Consider the following 19,061-nt stretch of genomic DNA (forward strand, 5'->3'; position numbering starts at 1 on the left):
GAGCAAAACAGTTACCCATCCCCCCCATTAAAGTCAATAATGTGACATTGGCCCATAAAAATCTATGGAGAATAATTGTGGGGCTCAAGGGGGCTGTTTTTCAAGGTAGAGGCACCAAATTGAAAACTCCATCGGATAGATGGGGGGTGCCTCCTTTGAGGGCCCATAAAATTTGCCACCCCTCCTCGACCCAAACTTTAGCAAACTTGGGAGGTTCTTCTAAGGAAAGTCGCCTGCAGCTATGCTGCGAATTTGGTCGCTCTGCCTTGAAAAACCGCCCCCAGAGCTCCACAAAATTCCCCTTTAAAAGCTGCCATGGCTCATTGGAGGGGCTGTGGCTCAGTGGTAGGGCCTCTGTTTGGTATGCAGAAGGTCCCAGGTTCAATCCCTGCATCTCCAGTTACTATACCATGCATGCTAGAAAATTTTAATTTTTGTAATCAAGAAATTTATTAAAATGAGTTTTAAATGCATGTACCCATAGCAAGAACAAATTAGGAAATGTAACAAAATATTTTGATATTATTGTCGAAGGCTTTCACGGTCAGAGTTCATTGGTTCTCGTAGGTTATCCGGGCTGTGTAACCGTGGTCTTGGTATTTTCTTTCCTGACGTTTCGCCAGCAGCTGTGGCCGGCATCTTCAGAGGAGTAACACTGAAGGACAGTGTCTCTGGTATTAGATTATATTGATATTAGATTATAGAGAGAGATGCTATTGTAGCCAATTAAAGTTCATTCACAGATACTAAACAAACACATTGAAAAGAACAGGAAGTAAGAACACAAGATTAACACCATGATACCAACAGATGTAAGCCTAAAAAAATCAACTCCTTAATCCCAGTACAAATGGATTCACAGCTGTTTCTCCATCAATCCAAGGACTTCCACATACATGCGCTGAGCAGCGTCTAGTCCCCAAATGAAGTCCCAGTGGTTCCAGTCAGGAAAATGTTTGTAATGAATGAGATTAGTGATTCGTGACAATAATTGCATGGTTTCCTCTGGCTGGCAAACCCAGTCCTGTCCTCCACTCCACAATGCTATTGGCACTGCTATCTCTTCTATCCTATACAGAGGAGGAACAGTCTGGCAAAAGGCAAATAACAAACAAACTTAATTTAATTCAACACAGAAATTCCAGCTAGAGCAATCTTTGTAATTGTGGTGAATCAATTTAATTCAGAAGACATATCTGCTATTTTCCCCCCAGAAAATGCACACAATTATTTACAGGGACTCAAGTATTTGCTTATTCCCATCCAAATACACAGAAAATAAAAATCCATTATATTCCTACCTGGTTGTATTTTTCTATATTTCTTTAGCCATGGTCAAAGTATCTGAATTCTCCTGTTTTAGTCAACTAGAAAATGAATTGGAAAACCCAAGAGTTGAATGAGTATATTAATATCTCACAAAAAGCCAAGATGAAGGGTTTGGGAGAGAGTACTTGATAAGACTATTTCATTAATCTAATTCATTATCTAATTTTTAGTGGTACCTTAGAAAGTGCAAGCAACTCTATATCTCCAAGTAGATTCAGCCTCCATCCTTACAGCTGCATGCGACCTTTGCTTAGCTCCCCCAGAAACTCTTCACTCTCAATTTTTAGTAGGCAGCTGAAGACACTTTTATTCATGATGGTATTTGATTAGTTGATTACCAGCAGTTTTAAATTGTTGATTTTAACTAGGGTTTTTTATGCATATTATGTAATTTATTGTATTTTGTTATTATTTACATTGTAAGCCTCCTTGGGTTTCTAAGTTAGAAAGGATGGCTAATAGGAGTGTCCAAAAAAAAAAAAAAAGGTAAATTTTGGATTCAGGTCTAATGGACCTGAAATTTCCCCCAAACTCCCATATTGGGAATACCTGGATCAGGTGCATTAGACCCAAATCAGAAATATACCCCCCAACTCCACTCCATTCCCCCCCTCCCCTCCCCTTTTACTCAAACATGGAGGCTGAAGGCAGTGGTGGTGGCCAGAGGAGAGTTGCCTCTAAACCCCACGTGAAGCCCTAAAGTGCTGGCAGCCAGTGGCACAGAGGGGCACACTGGGCCCAACTTGCAGCTCCGCATGGACTGCCACCTCTAAAAACCCACGTAGAGCCCAGAGCCGATGGCCGGTAGCACATAGCTGCACATTGAGCCCAGCTGGGCCGAACTTGGCATGCAGCTCTGTGCAGCCCACTGCCTTCAGACCCACGTGGTGCCTGGAGGCAGCAGCAGTGAAGTTCTGCCCTGGCCAGGCTGGCCACCAGGTAAGTAAGGGGGATAGGGGAGTGCGGGAAGGAGGGAGAGGGGGAGTCTTTTTAAAAAAATTAATTGAAGCAGGACCAAAGCAGCCTGGAAAAGGATGAAAGAATTTGGCATTATATGGGTCTGCTGATCAGCTCCGTTTAAATCACCACTGTTTTTTGGTTCAGCTTTGCCAAACTCACACCCCTAATGGCTAATAAATGTTTTTAATTAATTAAAGATTAGTGTGTAGAATTTTCACTGTTCTCCTTGATATAAACACGAAGTGTAGAAAAAAACATTATACCTTCAAGTTGAAAGGAGTAACAAGGAAACAACAACGTGATAGCTCATTTAACAATTTGGCTCTCTTTGCCACTATACATTCTCACACAAGCACCGAGTTCATATAACTTGTTAAAGCTGTGCTCTCAAAAGCAGTTGCACTTAAATACAGAAAAAAAGAATGTATAACAGGCTATAGTCCTGCAGCAGTCTGTGGCTTGACGTGTGAAAGTTTCTGTTCCTTGGCCTACTTGAGGAATCAGCACTGAGAGATATGCAGATGGCAGCGCTGAGACAGCTTGGAGAAAACAAACAGCACAACTCAATGCAGCAGTTTCGCACACCCACACAGCGTTAGTGTTTCGTCAGTTCTTCTCCAACCATAGACTGAACAATATAGTTAAACGGGGCGCTTCTAGCATGCTCTCAGAGAAGTGCAACCGCTTTTGAGAGTGTATAGTTTTAACAAGTTGTATGAACTTGGTTCTTGTGTGAGAATGTATAGTGGCAAATGTCACCATGTCACTGAGAATGTCAGTTTATTTAACTCTTGCTACAACAAGATGTTTGTTAAAGAAAATGTAGTTGCCATTCTGTTCATAATAAAGGGGTTGGCTGTAAGCTTTGCCATGTATAGAAAATCTTGAGTGAGCTCATTTTTACATTTTTCCTTACTACAAAATCTCTGGCCACCTATACTCAAGGGGGAAACTGAGGTGATGGATCCACTTTATGGTAGTCCAGATTTCTTTCACTGACTGATTTTCATTCTTTGTTTTTTTAAAACTGTTTTCATTACAAGGAAGAAATTTGCTATTGGTGTAGGAACATCTCTGCCTTTTCATTTGTCACTAGTATGCCATATCTCTGATTAAGTAGAGGATGTCTCATTAGAAAACCAGTACTGACTGGTTGGGTTTAGAATTCCCATTACTAAATATGGTCATCTTGCCACAAAAATAGAGCTGGAGGGTTTTTCCCTAAACAAAGTTATTATGTTTCACTACTATAAACAGACAACATCCAATTATAGTAACTATACCTGACCCCAGTGGATCCAATTTTTCACAGATGTATAATCTGGGAATATTGAAACATACACATCTGCCCGACTCTGTAAGAAAGGATATGCAGGTCATAAGACATTTTTTTCAATTGGAACAGGACCCATTCTCTCATGCACTACAAATGGACTTCAAGATATGGATTTATTATAATAGCCACATTATCATACAGGTGCTAGTCCAGACAATGGCAGGGCAGAACATTTTCTGGGACCTCCAGAACATAAAGAGGCCCACTTCATAGATAGCGCTGCCTTTCTTATTTATGGAGTGTCTAAGAAGGCCATTGGAAGCATGAGAAAATTTGTCATTTGCATGCTATCTCTATTCTAGAGTAAAGCATGGAGGACTATGAATGTATTGTCTCAAGACTCTACCCCCCCCCCCACAAATCTAGATGTATTAGCCCTCTGCAACTGCATCTACTAATTACCAGTCTCTCTTAGACTTTATAGTATCCTCCATGAAAAGTTTCAGAGCAAGGTTTAGTTTCTTTAGGAAAAAAGAGCATCATAGGTCATTAGTGGCCAAGTGAAATTACTACGCTGGGGGAAAGTATAGAAATAATAGCTAAAGGATCATTCTAGAAACTTCAAGAGATTAGCTAGCTAGCTAGCAAGCAGAGGTACTGGGATGGCAAGGCTGTGAAGAGAATTCTAAGTGGAAGGACACTGAATAAGACACCAAACTTTAAGGTAAGTAAATTAAGGCCCTGACCTGGATTGCCCAGGCTAGCCTGATCTCGTCAGATCTCAGAAGCTAAGCAGGGTCAGCCCTGGTTAGTATTTGGATGGGAGACCACAAAGGAATACCAGGGTTGCTGTGCAGAGGAAGGCACTGGCAAAACCACCTCTGTTAGTCCCTTGCCATGAAAACCCAAAAAGGGGCCGCCATAATTCGGCTGTGACTTGACGGCACTTTACACACACACACAAGTAAATTAAGAGACAGCCTTCAGCTCTGTCAAAAATCAAGTTGACAACAAGTCTTGAACCAATGACCTGAGCAGTGGCAGGTTTGCTTTTGTATATGACTTTGGTGGCAATAGGAAAATTAGTCAAACCAGTCAAGCAAGCCTACTTGTTCCAATAGCAGAGGTAGGATTATTTCCTGTTACGAAGGTCAAGTTTACACTGTTGTTTGAACAACAAAATAATCTGCTGTTTCTGTCTGCAGACCTCACCTTCATCTTGCTCCCTTCTCCCGCTGCCTCAACCAATCCTCAAATACACAGAAGCTGCCTTTGATACTCATGAAAAGGGCCTTGTTTTCAAACAAGTTAAATGGATATCCTCTTCAAACATTAATGCAGAGCACTAAAAATGTTGTTAAATACACAAGAATACCTGATTTAGGTTTTTTTCATTAAATCCACTGACAAGAAAAAGAGCCTGCTTGCAAAGCACATCTACTAGTTGGAAACTGCATCTTTGGGCCACAATCGCTTTCAGTCTTGGACTCAACAGACAGAGTTCTTTTGTGCCAAATATAATCTGTATAAAAATGGGGGGAGACTTTACTCCACGAATTGCTCAAATACATTTCTTAATACAACAATAAATATATTCATATAAGTTATAATACACATATGTGTGTGCGTGCACGCATTTGCATGTATATAAATAAAAACACTGGGGGGACAGAGGGTTGCAGATTATAGTGCCCTGATTGAACACTATGGGTTAACTGCCCATGCACATACATTGGCAAAACAACTTTCATTAGCCTCTGTTTCTGTGTTCTACATATGTAGGAGCTCATGCATGTCCATGAGAACCCTGGAATCTCAACTGTCTGTTTTCCCTTAACAAGTGATTCTTTTGTATCCTGGCTTCTCCCAACCCTAATAACTCTTCTCTGGTGCACCTACAAATCCCATCTGGCCACCCTTAGAATGATTTTGCATTTAAACAGTTACAGATATTTTTGTTGTGTTGTCTCAACAAGGACATAAAAATCTAAGATTTCTGTGGTTAACTAGGAACAATTTATGTACAAAGCTATCTGGAAGATACAGAGTGGGTAAAGTGCCGTCAAGTCACAGCTGACTCATGGCAACCCAGTAGTTTTAAAGACAAGAGACTAACAGAGGTGGTCTGCAATTGCCTTCCTCTGCATAAAGAACACAGTATTCCTTGGTGGTTTTCCATCCAAATACGGTTGTTGATTCGGTTTGGGCCGAACCGAAAACAGCCAAATTTCCCCCGATTTGGCTGTTTTTTGGTTCGGGGGAGCCGAATTTGCCGAATTCGGGGGTTCAGCAAATAAATTCGGCAGATTCGGGGGCCCCCCGCACCTTCATGGGGCTTCCATGAAGGCACTGGGAGGGGGCCCTTTAAACAGGTCTGCGCCTCCCAGCTGGGAGACAGCGCGGAGGGTCTTGCCAGCCCACCGCCAGCCCTGCCGGGACTTTCGGCAGGGCTGGGGGAGGGGTCTGGAAACCCTCTGCGCTGCCTGCGCAGACAGCGCAGAGGGTCTTGCCAGCCCCCCGCCAGCCCTGTCGGGAGTCCCGGCAGGGCTGGGGGGGGGGTCTGGAAACCCTCTGCGCTGCCTGTGCAGACAGCGCAGAGGGTCTTGCCAGCCAGGAGTCCAGGCAGGGCTGGGGGTCTTTAAATAGATCTGCGCCTCCGGGCCAGGAGGCGCAGATCTGTTTGAAGACCCCCTGCGTGCCTCCAGGGAGCTTCCCTGGAGGCGCCCGGCGGGCCCTTTAAATAGATTTGTTGTCTATGGTCTTCTTCAAGATCATAGCCTGAAACATTTTGTTCCCTTCCTTGTTGGAGGGGAGGGGGGTTAACAAACATCCAGCCTAATGAAGAGTATTGAGATATTGGGCGAAAACGCATGGTTGCTTTATCCTCCTTTAAACCCTGTTTTAGCCAGGATCGAACGCACATTAAGTGAAATGCATGTGTTCAATCCTGACTGAAACAGGGATTAACGGAGGATAAAGTGACCATGCGTTTTTGCCCATTGTCAGTCCAATCCTGGAAATATCAGGATTTGTATTGGGTTGTCAGTATCTGATTGCACACCCCGAAATATCATCCTGGCATGCTTGAGATAGCAAAAGAAAAGGTAAGATAATATTACTTTCTGTGAAGTAGGTTGGGTTTACTGGATGGGGTATGGGAACTAGGGCTGTTGAAAAAAAATCAGGAAAGTTTGGCTTCGGCAAAATTTGGCCCTTTTAAATTCGGGCCATGCCAAAGTCCGAACTCCCCCGCTTTGGATCCCCAAAATTCGGGTGAGATCCGGAGTTTGGGAGAAAATTCAGCCCCCCCCCCCCCGCGGGCCTTCATGGGGCTTCCATGAAGGTGTGCGGTTTGGAAGGCGCAGATCTGTTTAAAGGGCCCCCACGCACCTTCCTGGAAGCCCCGTGAAGGTGTGGGGGGGGCAGAGGGGTTTAAAGATCCCCCGCCCCTCTTCCTGGGAGTCCTGGGAAGGTGGGCGGAGGGTTGTCAAGCCCCTCTGTGCTATCTGCGCAGGCAGCGCAGAGGGGTTTAAAGACCCCCTCCTCTTCCCGGGAGTCCCGGGAGGCTCAGATCTGTTTAAAGGGCCCCCCGCCTGGCTTCAGTGGAGTCCCCTGAAGGCACGCAGGGTGTGTGTGGAAGAGATGTGTGCCTCCCGGCCGGGAGGCGCCAATCTGTTTAAAGGGCCCCCCACGCACCTTCAGGGGAGCCCCCTGAAGGCACGCGGGAGGCGTGGAAGAGAAAGCCCCCCTCGCCTTCATGGAAGCCCCGTGAATGCATGGGGGGGACCCCGAATCTGCTGAATTTATTCGCCGAACCCCCGAAGTCGGCGAATTTGGCTCCCCCATTTCCCGCCTTTTTTTAGTTCAGTTCAGGATGAACCGAATCAACAGCCCTAATGGGAACACATGGGAACACAAAGCCATGGGGACACAAAGCAAAATGTGCATCTCAACACATATTTAATAGAACCAATTTCAATCATTCATTAAAAAACAAACACTTTGAGTACTCATAGGTGAAGGTTCCAAAACACTATTAAAACGGGATCCAAACAGAAGAATTTTTCCACATCACTAATGTATATTTTCTCATTTTAGCTGGAAAAACTGGATTGGATGTCAGACTCATTATTATGCACATACCTTCAGAAATGCTGATGGCAACCGTAATATTTCTACAAGAGGAACTTTGCTGTATGTGAATGTATATGCTGGTCCCAAGACAAAAAACATCTTAATTTTTTCGGCAAGTTGAAGCTCCACGGAAAAGGCCACAAAAACTGTCACAATGAGAAATTTCATTTTGTATATTTACTTTTTCTTAAAGTTAATGCATTATTCACCGACAGATGGTTGTTAAAAAACTTAATATGCAAAAATATGAGGAGAAATTGCCTATATATATAAAGAGAAGAACCATGAAGAGGCAGCATGGAAATATTCCAAATACATAAATAAAATCCCCAGGTTTTGGCATTTATTTATTTATCTAAACCAAACAAGTTTATGGGTAAAATTCATTGGTGGATGAAAAAACTCCCATGAAATATTCTTTTTAGAATTAATGAAATGCTTTTTAAGACAAGGATTTATTCATTTCGAATGAATAGTATAAAAGTTATTAGATGATGCATTAGATAAATTCCTGTACATACTGTACATGCAATATTTTTTCTCCTGAGGGAGAGGCTATGGTTGAAACTATCAAATTCTAGTATGGATAGGAGGTTACTATGGCTCATTCAACAATTTCATACTGACCTCACAGCTCAGGTTCACTGTGGCAACCAAGCAGAACTAACTGAGCCCTTGGAACTGGCCAAGGGAGTTAGACAAGGTTGCCTCCTTGCTCCTCTCTTGTTTAATCTATATCTGAACAATATGGCACCCAATTTCTCAGAGTCTTGTCATCCCCAAAGCTTGCAAGTCATCCCACCCCAATTCTACTCTATGCCGACGATGCAGTTCTCCTGTCCTGCACAAGAATTGGTTTGAAAAGATTCTTACAAACCTTTTCTGAGTACTGCTCTAGGGAAGATCTTAAAATAAACCATCATAAATCTAAGATTATTATCTCTAAGAGGAGGAAAATGCCTCTTTTTCACTGGGTATTAGATGGCTTTGAGGCTGACCAAGTCAAGGAGTTTGTTTACCTTGGTGTTCTTTTTTCTCATAACCTAAATTGGAATGGCCATCAAAAAGCACTGTCCAACAAAATTAAACCTGGGGTTGGTGCTATTGTCAATTTTTTTCCACACCAAAGGTTGCAAATATATTCCAGGGGCTATTCAGGTTTTTAATCTAAAAATTATCCCAATTATTCTTTTTGGTGTTGCCATCTGGATAACACAGATCGTCCATTGCTTCAGTTTTTATGAAAACTCTTAAATGCCCCTCAATGTGTTGCTGGCGTTACCCTTCGCTCCAAGTTTGGCCAAATGTCACTCGAAGCTAGGGCATGGTTGGCTGCCTTTAAACTACAACTTAAGCTGCACTTTAGCACTAAGGGGCTCCTAACTTCTCTGAAGCACTACCCTTTTAAATCCTCATGGCAAAAAATCTTAGATGAGAAATTATCATTGTTGGGCTTCTCGCAGGATATGTTATTAGATCTTGGGGAAACTGAAGCTTTCACCAAAATTAAAAAGTGCATTAAAGAGCTTGATTATAACAGCACTACTTTTCGTGCTTGCCGAATTTTTCATCCCTGTTCTTCGGAATACCACCACCACACGGTTTGCCCACTTATACTTATTATTTGACAACTCCTCGTCTTTCTAGAGCCTTCTGTTTAGCTAGACTGAATGCTAACCCCTCTATGCAGGGTAGAATTTTGAATATACCATATCCAGACAGGACCTCTCCTTACTCTTCTGGCTCTATCAATTCATTAGCTCATGCCATTCTGGAATGCCGCTTTTATGAGGAACTTCGATCACATTATATATCTCCCCTTTTAACATACACATCTAATGCCTCTGTGTCTGACATAATGCCTTTTTTTACTAAGCGGCAGGGATCCCAATTGGTTTCAGTCCCCATATCCCTCAAACATTAGATATATGCTGCTCAAGATCAATGGATCAAGGAGCTTCTAAGGGATAAAGGTAAAGGCAACATTTTTTCAACCATATATTTATTGTTTAACATGATAATTATTCATAATTAATATCCTACAAGCAAGGACACACGAGTCTCACAGAAGGGAATCCCATTGTCTCTTCATTTTGGTCACCCACCAGGCCAGCTGCTCATTGGCCAGCCGACCCCCCTTCAGTGATGCCACTGATCTTGCTCCCCCCTTGTCTGCCCATCCGGCCAGCTCACATGGTGGGAGCAGTGACTCTGGCTCCTCCTCCCATGCCCACCCACAGTGGAACATAAGAACATAAGAAAAGCCATGCTGGATCAGACCAAGGCCCATCAAGTCCAGCAATCTGTTCACACAGTAACCAACCAGGTGCCTCTAGGAAGCCCACAAACAAGACAACTGCAGCAGTATCCTACCTGTGTTCCACAGCACCTAATATAATAGGCATGCTCCTCTGATCCTGGAGAGAACAGGTATGCATCATAACTAGTATTCATTTTGACTAGTAACCATGGATAGCCCTATCCTCCATGAACATGTCCACTCCCCTCTTAAAGTCTTCCAAGCTGGCAGCCATCACTACATCCTGGGGCAGGGTGTGGGCCTGGCTTTGACAGTCAATACGGGTGAGAAGTGATAAGTCCCATTTCTCCTCTGCTGCCCACCTACAGCACTACTTCTATGGTGGAGAAAGAGAGTGGAAGAGGTGGGGCAGCTCAGCCTCTTCTTGCCCCATCCACAAAGAAGATATGGCAGTGTTGGGGCTGGCATTGGTGGCAGAGGGATGTGGCAATGGCTCCTGCCCCTCAGCCCCTGCCAACTTGCTTGTTTGCCTGCAGAGAAGTGGTGGTGGTAGGGTTAGCATCAACAGGCGAATGATAGACTTCAATCTTTACATACCTATGGTGCTGCCTTGAGCATGACCAGCATAATAGATTTTTTCTTGTCCACTTTTTTGCAGAATAAAATCTGTCATAGCTAAAAGATCATAAATGCCCATTTCATGAAAACTGAAAATGAAAACACACATTGATTAATATTAACTGCATTCCTAAACCTTTATTCATACGTACTGCACTCGTTTCTATAAGAAGTAGGGATGTACAATACATTTTCAATTTTGTTGGTTCAATTCTAACAATATAGGTTCTTTTAAACCACATGAAAGAGCCTCGACTATTAAACATGCGTTTTGTGATGTTTAAAAACTGATTATTTATTCTACTAAGTCATTTGTAATTAGTTCCTAACTAGTTTATTAAATACATTCCTTTTGTCCATTTCCATCTTTTTTAGAATTCTGAGTTGTAGTCCCCTATGGAGTTGAGATTTTTGCTTGTTTGTTTGTGCTAAAGGTCAATTTTGTTTGCCCTCCCTCAGAGCCCAAGATTCAGAACAAATCTCCCATGGTGATTTATAACAGTGTTTTTATTCTATTCTATACTAAGCCATGATTGTTTCATGGCATACACAATGGCTGCACAATGCAAATAACTTAATTCTGCATTTGAGGTTCCCAATGACACATATGTAATTTTAGAAATTATATTATATTATATTATATATATTATATTATATTATATTATATTATATTATATTATATTATATTATATTATATTATACGATATTATATTATATTATATTATATTATATTATACAATCTCTCTTATGATACATTAGTAGCAATGTGATATGTGACATCATGGATGATCATACTGGATGCTCCCCCCTTCCCCTTTTTTGTGTTTTTTGTGTGTGCACTCTAGCACTGATATGCACTAGCATTAAATAGGAAACACTATTGCCCCTGCACAAATACTTCATCCACTTATGTAAATCCCACACAAATCCCACACAAAACATTCCTTTTCAATGGTAGCCAAAAAAATTATCTGAGCAACAATTATTTTACTCATAAAAAGCACAGGACATAACTCTATCTGCAAGAGAACAGCACCTAGACTGATCTTGCTAGCATCAGTTTGGACAACAAAAGGAAGTTTTGGACCTGGTGGACCTGGGACAGATGAAACAGGTGGTTTTACAAAACTATTTTTTTAAGGCATCAAAGGCAGACTGACATTTTTAAGACCACACAACATGTATAGGTTGGTTTTTCTTACACGGGTTAGTGATTGGACTGGCTAGGCTACTGAAATGAGGAATAAATCTCCTGTAATAGCTTATGAAGCCTAAAAATTATTGGACTTCACACTTGGTTTTAGGAACAAGCCATTCTTGGCTGCTTTGAACCTTAGCTTCCAGAGGCCTAGTAGCCAACCTTATGGCTTCAATTCAATTCGATTTATTACAGTCATTTGACCAGCATTATAAAAATACAAGAATGAATATCATCGGCCTTATGGCTTAAATACACAACTTCTCCTAGACCAAAGCAACACTTTTGAACTTTAATCGTGGGTCCAGCAGCTTGAATCCTGCTGACTTGATATAAGTGAATCAGGTGGTCTTCCCAGGTATCACTAAATATAGAAACGTCATCAAGGTAGGCACTAGCATTCTGCAACATGTTTTGCAACAGAGTATTGATCAGTTTTTCCAGGACAGCTATAAAAAAATGTTTAAAGTCTTTCAAAACAGCATGTAGTTGCATTTCTTAGTTTACACTGATCTCAGGTGAAAAAGAAAACATCCTCAATTCCTCTCTCCTGCTGATTTTCAGCTAAGAGATCAAGAGGCTGATCTGTAGTGTCAGGTTCAAACTGCACAGAAAACATTTCTGGAAAATGCTCAAAATACTTCTTTAAAGAATTTACATGATAGATCTTTGGCTTAGAATGCTCTTCTGGAGAAACCACAAGATAATTCACAGCGTTAAATTGCTTGAGGGCCTCTCTAGGGCCACACCACATGACACACATTTTGTTGGGGGGCGGTCAAAGAATTAACACTTTGTCCCGAGGGGGAAACTTTCTCTCCACAGCAGTATAATCATAAAGTTGTTTTTGTTAAACTGAGGTCCTTTTAAATTCTCTTAGGCAGTTTCCCACACATCACTCCAAGTGATGCAAAGTCTCTGCATATATTCATTTATGATATGGGGAGCAGTCTCAAGAATTCCTTCCCATTGTTGCTTTAAAAAGCTTAAAGGGGCCACTGAGGGGTCTTCCAAAAACCAATTCATTAAGCAAGAACCTTAGGCTTTCTTGGATTGTATCATGATAGGCACACACATCAGAAAAAGTAAAGACTCATCCCAATCACAAAATGAGCAATAGGCTCAATCCTTTAACATTTGCCTAATAGTTTTGTTCAGGCATTCCACTAAGCTGTTATTCCAGAGACAATAGGCACGACTGATTCTGTGTTTAACCTTGGGAATCTTAAAGAGCTTCTGCATCAGGCCAGATGTGAATGCAGCATGACATCAAAAGCAATGGTCTTAGAAATTCCCAGTATATATGGGAGCTTTCTGTGGACCTGGAGTGGGTATTTGTACAGCAAACACCACCAGAATTGCAGGGTACCAAGTCCTACCCTCTCCCAAATACTCCCAAGTTGTAAGGAAATTAGACAAAGGAGTCCAATTTTATGGACTGTGAACTTGGTGTTGGCCTTGTGACTGTAGTCAAGTCTAGTTTGGCCCTCTGAGAGAACAATTTAATATAAATGAGATTAAGTAGACAGATAAATACTTAGGTTAAAGAGGGACATCAGAAAATTAGCAGAAAATTGGGGGAAATTGGCATTTGTTCAGAATGTTTCGAATGATAAGCAGTCAACACTTAGAGGTTAACTTTCCTTCTTGTAAAATGTAGTGCTGTGAATTGAGGGTTTGCCTTTATGTTTGGGTGTATCTTGATATTTTATAATTAAAAAATATGTATTTAATAGTTATAGATCGTTTCTTCACTAGTAGCACATAATATGTTATAAAAGTACCAACTCAAAAAAATTAACAAGCTCATGAAGGTAATAGAACAGAACAGTAAATAAAACCACATTAACCATAAAAATAATCACACCTTAAAAATTTTAAGGTTATTTAAACCCAAAAATATGACACCACAAAATGTCCTGAGTAGACAGCAGGGTAAGCGAAATGAGGATTGCATTTCAAAACAGGAGCAATCACCAAAAAGACCCTATTTCTCACAATCTGGTGGAATACTCTTCCTAGTGACATCAGGGCCCTGTGGGACTGTAAAGAGTTCCATAGGATCTGCAAAATGGAACTATTCCACCAGGCCTACAACCAAGGTTTTACATCGGTGCTGGCCTCCCCATCTTCCCTCCCAAACCTTCTGCTTATCTGTGGGGGTTTAGCTATTTGACCGGGTCTACAGTAGCTATTATCATCTTTCTATGCAAATGCCATCCGGATATTTTATGGTTGTTCGGTGATTACTGTTATTTTAAGCTGATGTCTTATGGTTTTAGGCTGCTTATAATTGATGTTACCTGCCCTGAGCCTGGCCTAGCTGGGAATGAGGGTGGGCTATACATTTACATAAATAAATAAATAAATAAACCTGCATGAAGGTGAACACATTGTCCAAGCAGAATTGTATAACTGGTCCTACAAACAGTCTGGTCCCAAGCTAGATCAGAACAGAATGCCACATCAGATATATGCCTTACTTCATGTGTGAGTCCCAAGATGTTCTGAGATGACATGGAGGCCATGAAATCCACAGCTGTTCCTACCTGCAGGGCCTTATTATGGGTGTAGTGATCACCATATAACAAACATTTCATCCACCCCAACACTACATATGCGATCACTTCTTAAAGCTCAAGTAGGAAGATGGTTGGGCAACTCCTTGAATGTCACATCTCAGTCATTTCACACCAAATGAACTTACCTGAAATCCCAAAATTCCTGTTGATCAATTGTAAGGAATTGGTATTTTCTAGACCAGGAATTGCCTCTACTATTTCCAATCCACACATCATACCCAGCATCTGCTAGCAAAAAGCCCAGGCTATTATTGGGCAAATTTGCTACCCAAACACTGCCATCTAGAAGCAGGCCATGCATGAGCAGTATAGCTGCCTTTGATCCTGAAAAAAAAATTAAAGAGCAATGGAGCTCAACCCTCTGTGATAGGTCCCCTAAAATTAAAACATCCATAACATGGTTAGAATGTTGGAGATGGATATAAAATGGAAAGATTTAAATCCATGTTCAGCTAGAAAATTCAGGGAAGAGCTACAATTATACACCAATGCATATAAATAAATCATGGCAACTCTTTTTTTAATTTAAACAAAGCTTATGGAAAACAGGACATTTGAAACTGGGAGTTTATGCATGTGTACTTAGTTTTCTCCTCCAAGGATTCTGTGCTCCAAAACATGCCTGCCGGTATTTACCAGTATGGGTATTCGGCCTATTCTGGGTTTACAGGGTGGGGGAATGGAGCCCAATAAACCCGAACCTGAAATTTACTGATTTTTTTCTTTGCACAATCCTAGTAGCAACCCAATAAAAAGAGCTTTATTAAGCCTGCTGCTGAAACTATGGAATTCCCTCCACAAGGAAATGCGTCTTTCTCCTTCTGTCATTGTCTTTTGCCAGTGGGTGAAGATTTTTTTTTGTTTGGTTTGGCATTCTGTCATTAAATCTTATTAGCCCAGCTCCTTGTGTGTTTGTTCATATGTTTTGTGATATTTTTGCCCTCATTAAGAAACAACACATATACACAGCACTGTCTTTATGCTTCCTTATGACAAAAAGCAGTGACTAAAGCAGAACTTCACATTATAGTCTTTTGTCTAAATAAAAGCATATGACCTTATGGTCCCAATTTTCCTTTACCTCCTGGAATTCTGCTGAGGCTCAGATAGTACCCATCATATGTGAGTACTTCATATTCTTCACAAGGATATCCCCAGTACTGGATTTTCTCACTCTGCAGGTACAAAAAGAAAATTTTCAGCAAAAATCAAACTTTTGGTGGCTGTTGAAAGATTGCTTCTGAGAGCTAGTAATGCAAGAAAGATGATGAATGGATAATCCCATGAATTAAGTGGTTTCTTCTAGGGCTGCATGAGGGAAAGGAGGGGGGAAGAAATCAAATCCACTGGGCCTTCACATAAGGTACTCATATGGAAATCCTTGACAGGAAGTGCTTCTGGAACAGGGACTAGGCAAAACTGCTACAGTGATCATTTTTGTCTGAGCTCAATGTACCACATTCATAAATTGTTCCGGATTCATTTTGGTCTGGGTGTCTCCTAGATTCACAGTTCCTTGCGCAACCACCATAATGATCAGTAGCCACATCTGGAGCACCTGTAAAACACATGATATTTTAGACATCAAATAGAATCATATTTCATTGTTTTAAAAATGTGTTTAGATTCAAGAAAGCAATGATATATTTTCAAACCAAATTGTAGATTTCTGTGTACTGTATCACTTTCAACTACTGGGAAGGGAAAGTGTATATTTAAATGTCCCCCTACAAAAAGGGGAGGGGAATTTCCCTATCCATAAATAAATATATCAAGGAAAGTACTAAGCTGAACTCATCTCTCAAAAATATTTTTCTGTGATTGTAGAGTAATTTCAATATATATATATATATGCATAGGGACATCTACATGTGCAGTCATTCATTTACTGCCTGAAATGGAATCCAGGAAAAAATTATCACTAGATTTTCCAAACTATATATATTGCAGCTATCAATCTAGATGCTATCAAGAATCCCTCCACTGAGGGACCTCTGCCAGTTCTGTGGCATAGCCAGCTTACCCAACAGACATCTGATTAACCACTGGCTTTTATATTCTCAATGGAAGCTTTCATGGTTAACTCAACTTCTTCCCAGAAGGCCAAGGGCCAAATTCCTCCAAACACCTCTACTGGGAGATGTTGGGATGAATTTAGTTTTGGGTACCCTTAGCCTTCTAGAAAGAGAGATGACAATGACCGTTTCTGTTGCCAATATAAAAGCCACTGGTTAATCTTATCTGTTGGGTAAGCTAGCTATGCCACAAACTAGCAAAGGTCCCCCTAGGATTGCCAAGGACCTCCCTGCAGTTGGCAGTGAGTGGGAGATTCGGGAGATTTACCAGCAGCAAACTGAGGCCTAGGACTGGTGACACGCTGATGTCACTTCCAGCAGGCACGGAAATTGATGTCATATCATTGCCAGCAATGTTGAGACGCTCTCGTATTTCAGCAAAAAAAAAGAAAGATTCAAGCTGTTTTTATCATATAGTTTTTGCCCAAATACCAGAGCATCTCCATGCCGCAGACGATGTGATGATGTCACTTTCAGTGAGCACCTGAAATGATGTCAATGTATCAACAGTGATAGAGGCCCAGGACACATTTTGCTGATGGTAAGTTCCCCACCACCACCCCTATACCCTGCTGGTTGCCAGAGAGTATTTGACAACCCTAGAGGGATCTTTGCCATTTCTGTGGTGTAGCCAGCTTACACAACAGTCCCTCCACCATTCGGCCGAATGGTGCCTGGCGTAAGCACCTCAAATTAAGAGATCCCCTGCCCCCGACGAAGGTCTGGCCACCCTAGGTTCCTCCGTGGGGTGATTTCTGATAGCATATGCAGGACATTATAAAGAGAAGCAGACAAATTGTCTTAAGGTCATTACCTGAAGGATCTTTGTTCTTCCTACCCATCCCTATTTTTTTAAAAAAAACACACATCATCAAGCCTGATTACCTTGCAGTATTACCCATCTCATTAAACAAATTATTGCCATCAGCATCCAGACTTTGCTACCATAATGTATCAGCCAATTTCATACATTTGTATCTTTTTTTAAAAAAAAATAATTAGTACTTCTTACAGTTCATATACTTAGGGCCTCCTATTTTTACTTCCATTCCATGTAGAAAAGACCATTGATTCCTCCCCTCTTCTTCCTGATCATAATCTAGCTTCCAGTCTATGAAACAGGGGTGGGGAACCTCCAGCCCACGGGCCGGAAATGGCCTGTGAGCTCATTTTATCTGGCCCCCGGCTCGCCTGCCAAGGCCAGGAACTCCATGGAGCTAGCAGTTGCTAGCCAGGGCCTCCTCTCGGCACTTCGGGCTTTGCTGAGAGGCAGAAGCACATGCTGGCCCTGAACCTTCCTCCCCCTCCCAGCTTGCCTGTGTCTGTGTGGTGGGGCGATCCCCCGGGCTCACCCCCGCATCATGGACTAATGCTACTGGGGCGGCCAAGACTCATGCTGCCGAGGCCTCACCGGCCTGCGCACTGGCCATGCCGCCAGCTCGGTGGGCCTCTGTGTGTGTGGTCGGATGCGTGCCTCTGTGTGTGTGTGTGTGTGTGGGGAAGCCAGGAAGGCTTTTTTTAATAACATTTTTTATTGTTTTTTGTATTACATTAGTTTCCAACATTCATTAAGATGATTATATGATATAAAAATATTTATCTATTGTATCTAACTAATTAATTCATGTATTTACGTTGACTTCCCCTCTCTCCTCCTCTATCTTTTTGATAAGTTTATTGTCACCTTTGCATTTAATTTCTAATTCAACAATACTTCATATATAAATCGGATTACAATTCTTATAATCTAAATCTTAATAACATTTCTACCTTAATCAATTGAATTAGAACAAAACATAACCTTCAATACTTCCCAATTTAAATTCATTTTGACAATATATTGTCCATGCCTCCCATTCTCCCACAAATTCTGTATTCTCCTTTTGATTTACTAATGCCGTAAGTGGGAAGCCAGGAAGGCTTCACCCCGATCATGCTGGGCCACTTGTGCGGCCTGGTGCATGCCTGTGGGGGGGGAGGGAAGCCAGGAAGGATCGCAGGATCCCGGTTGCATTCCTCTCTCCCATTCCCCTCAACGGATGGGGCTGTAAACAGGGGCTGAGGGCACACCTCACTGAGCATGCTCGAGCTCCAGCCACCCGCTGATGGAGGAAGGGCCGCCGGGAGAGCAACGGAAGGCAGAAGCATGCTGGCAGCAGTCAGCTGGAGTCGGCTGCGGCAGCTGCCTCCGCACCACTGTGCTTCCTGCAAGAAACAGCCGGTCACGGGGCTTCTGCTGCCCAGCTGCTGCTGGCTCAGCAGCCTCATGGCCCAGTATGGGATGGAGCAGTGGGGGCGGCTCCACTCACCCAACTACCACATCTCCATTAGTAAGTAGCCTCCCTGAGATGCCCCCTTGCAGCCGTGGCAGAGCTGCTCCGCTAGGTGGTTACCCCATGTCCCCCAGCCATGCCTGTGAAGCCCCACCCTTTCCCTTTGATCACTGTGGTGGGAGGGCCCCAGAGCTGCATGGTGGGGTTTGATCCGAGGTTGGTTTAGCGTGGGGTGAGGTTTGTTTCCAGTGTTAAGTCCGCGTGGGAAGGATTCACGAGGTCGGAGATGGAGTTCAAACCACAACCGCTTTTATTGATTACAGGAACAGAACCGGTTAACACAATGAGCAACCCCT

The 19,061-nt window shown here is 42.2% G+C and overlaps 1 pseudogene; it reads right to left on the reverse strand.

The window, feature by feature from the left end:
* Nucleotides 1–856: 856 nt before the first annotated feature.
* LOC130477348 (lipase member M-like) lies at nt 857–15,918 on the reverse strand (annotated as a pseudogene).
* Nucleotides 15,919–19,061: the final 3,143 nt, after the last annotated feature.

The sequence above is a fragment of the Euleptes europaea genome, chromosome 5, assembly GCF_029931775.1.
Source record: "Euleptes europaea isolate rEulEur1 chromosome 5, rEulEur1.hap1, whole genome shotgun sequence".
NCBI classification, from domain to species: Eukaryota; Metazoa; Chordata; class Lepidosauria; order Squamata; family Sphaerodactylidae; genus Euleptes; species Euleptes europaea.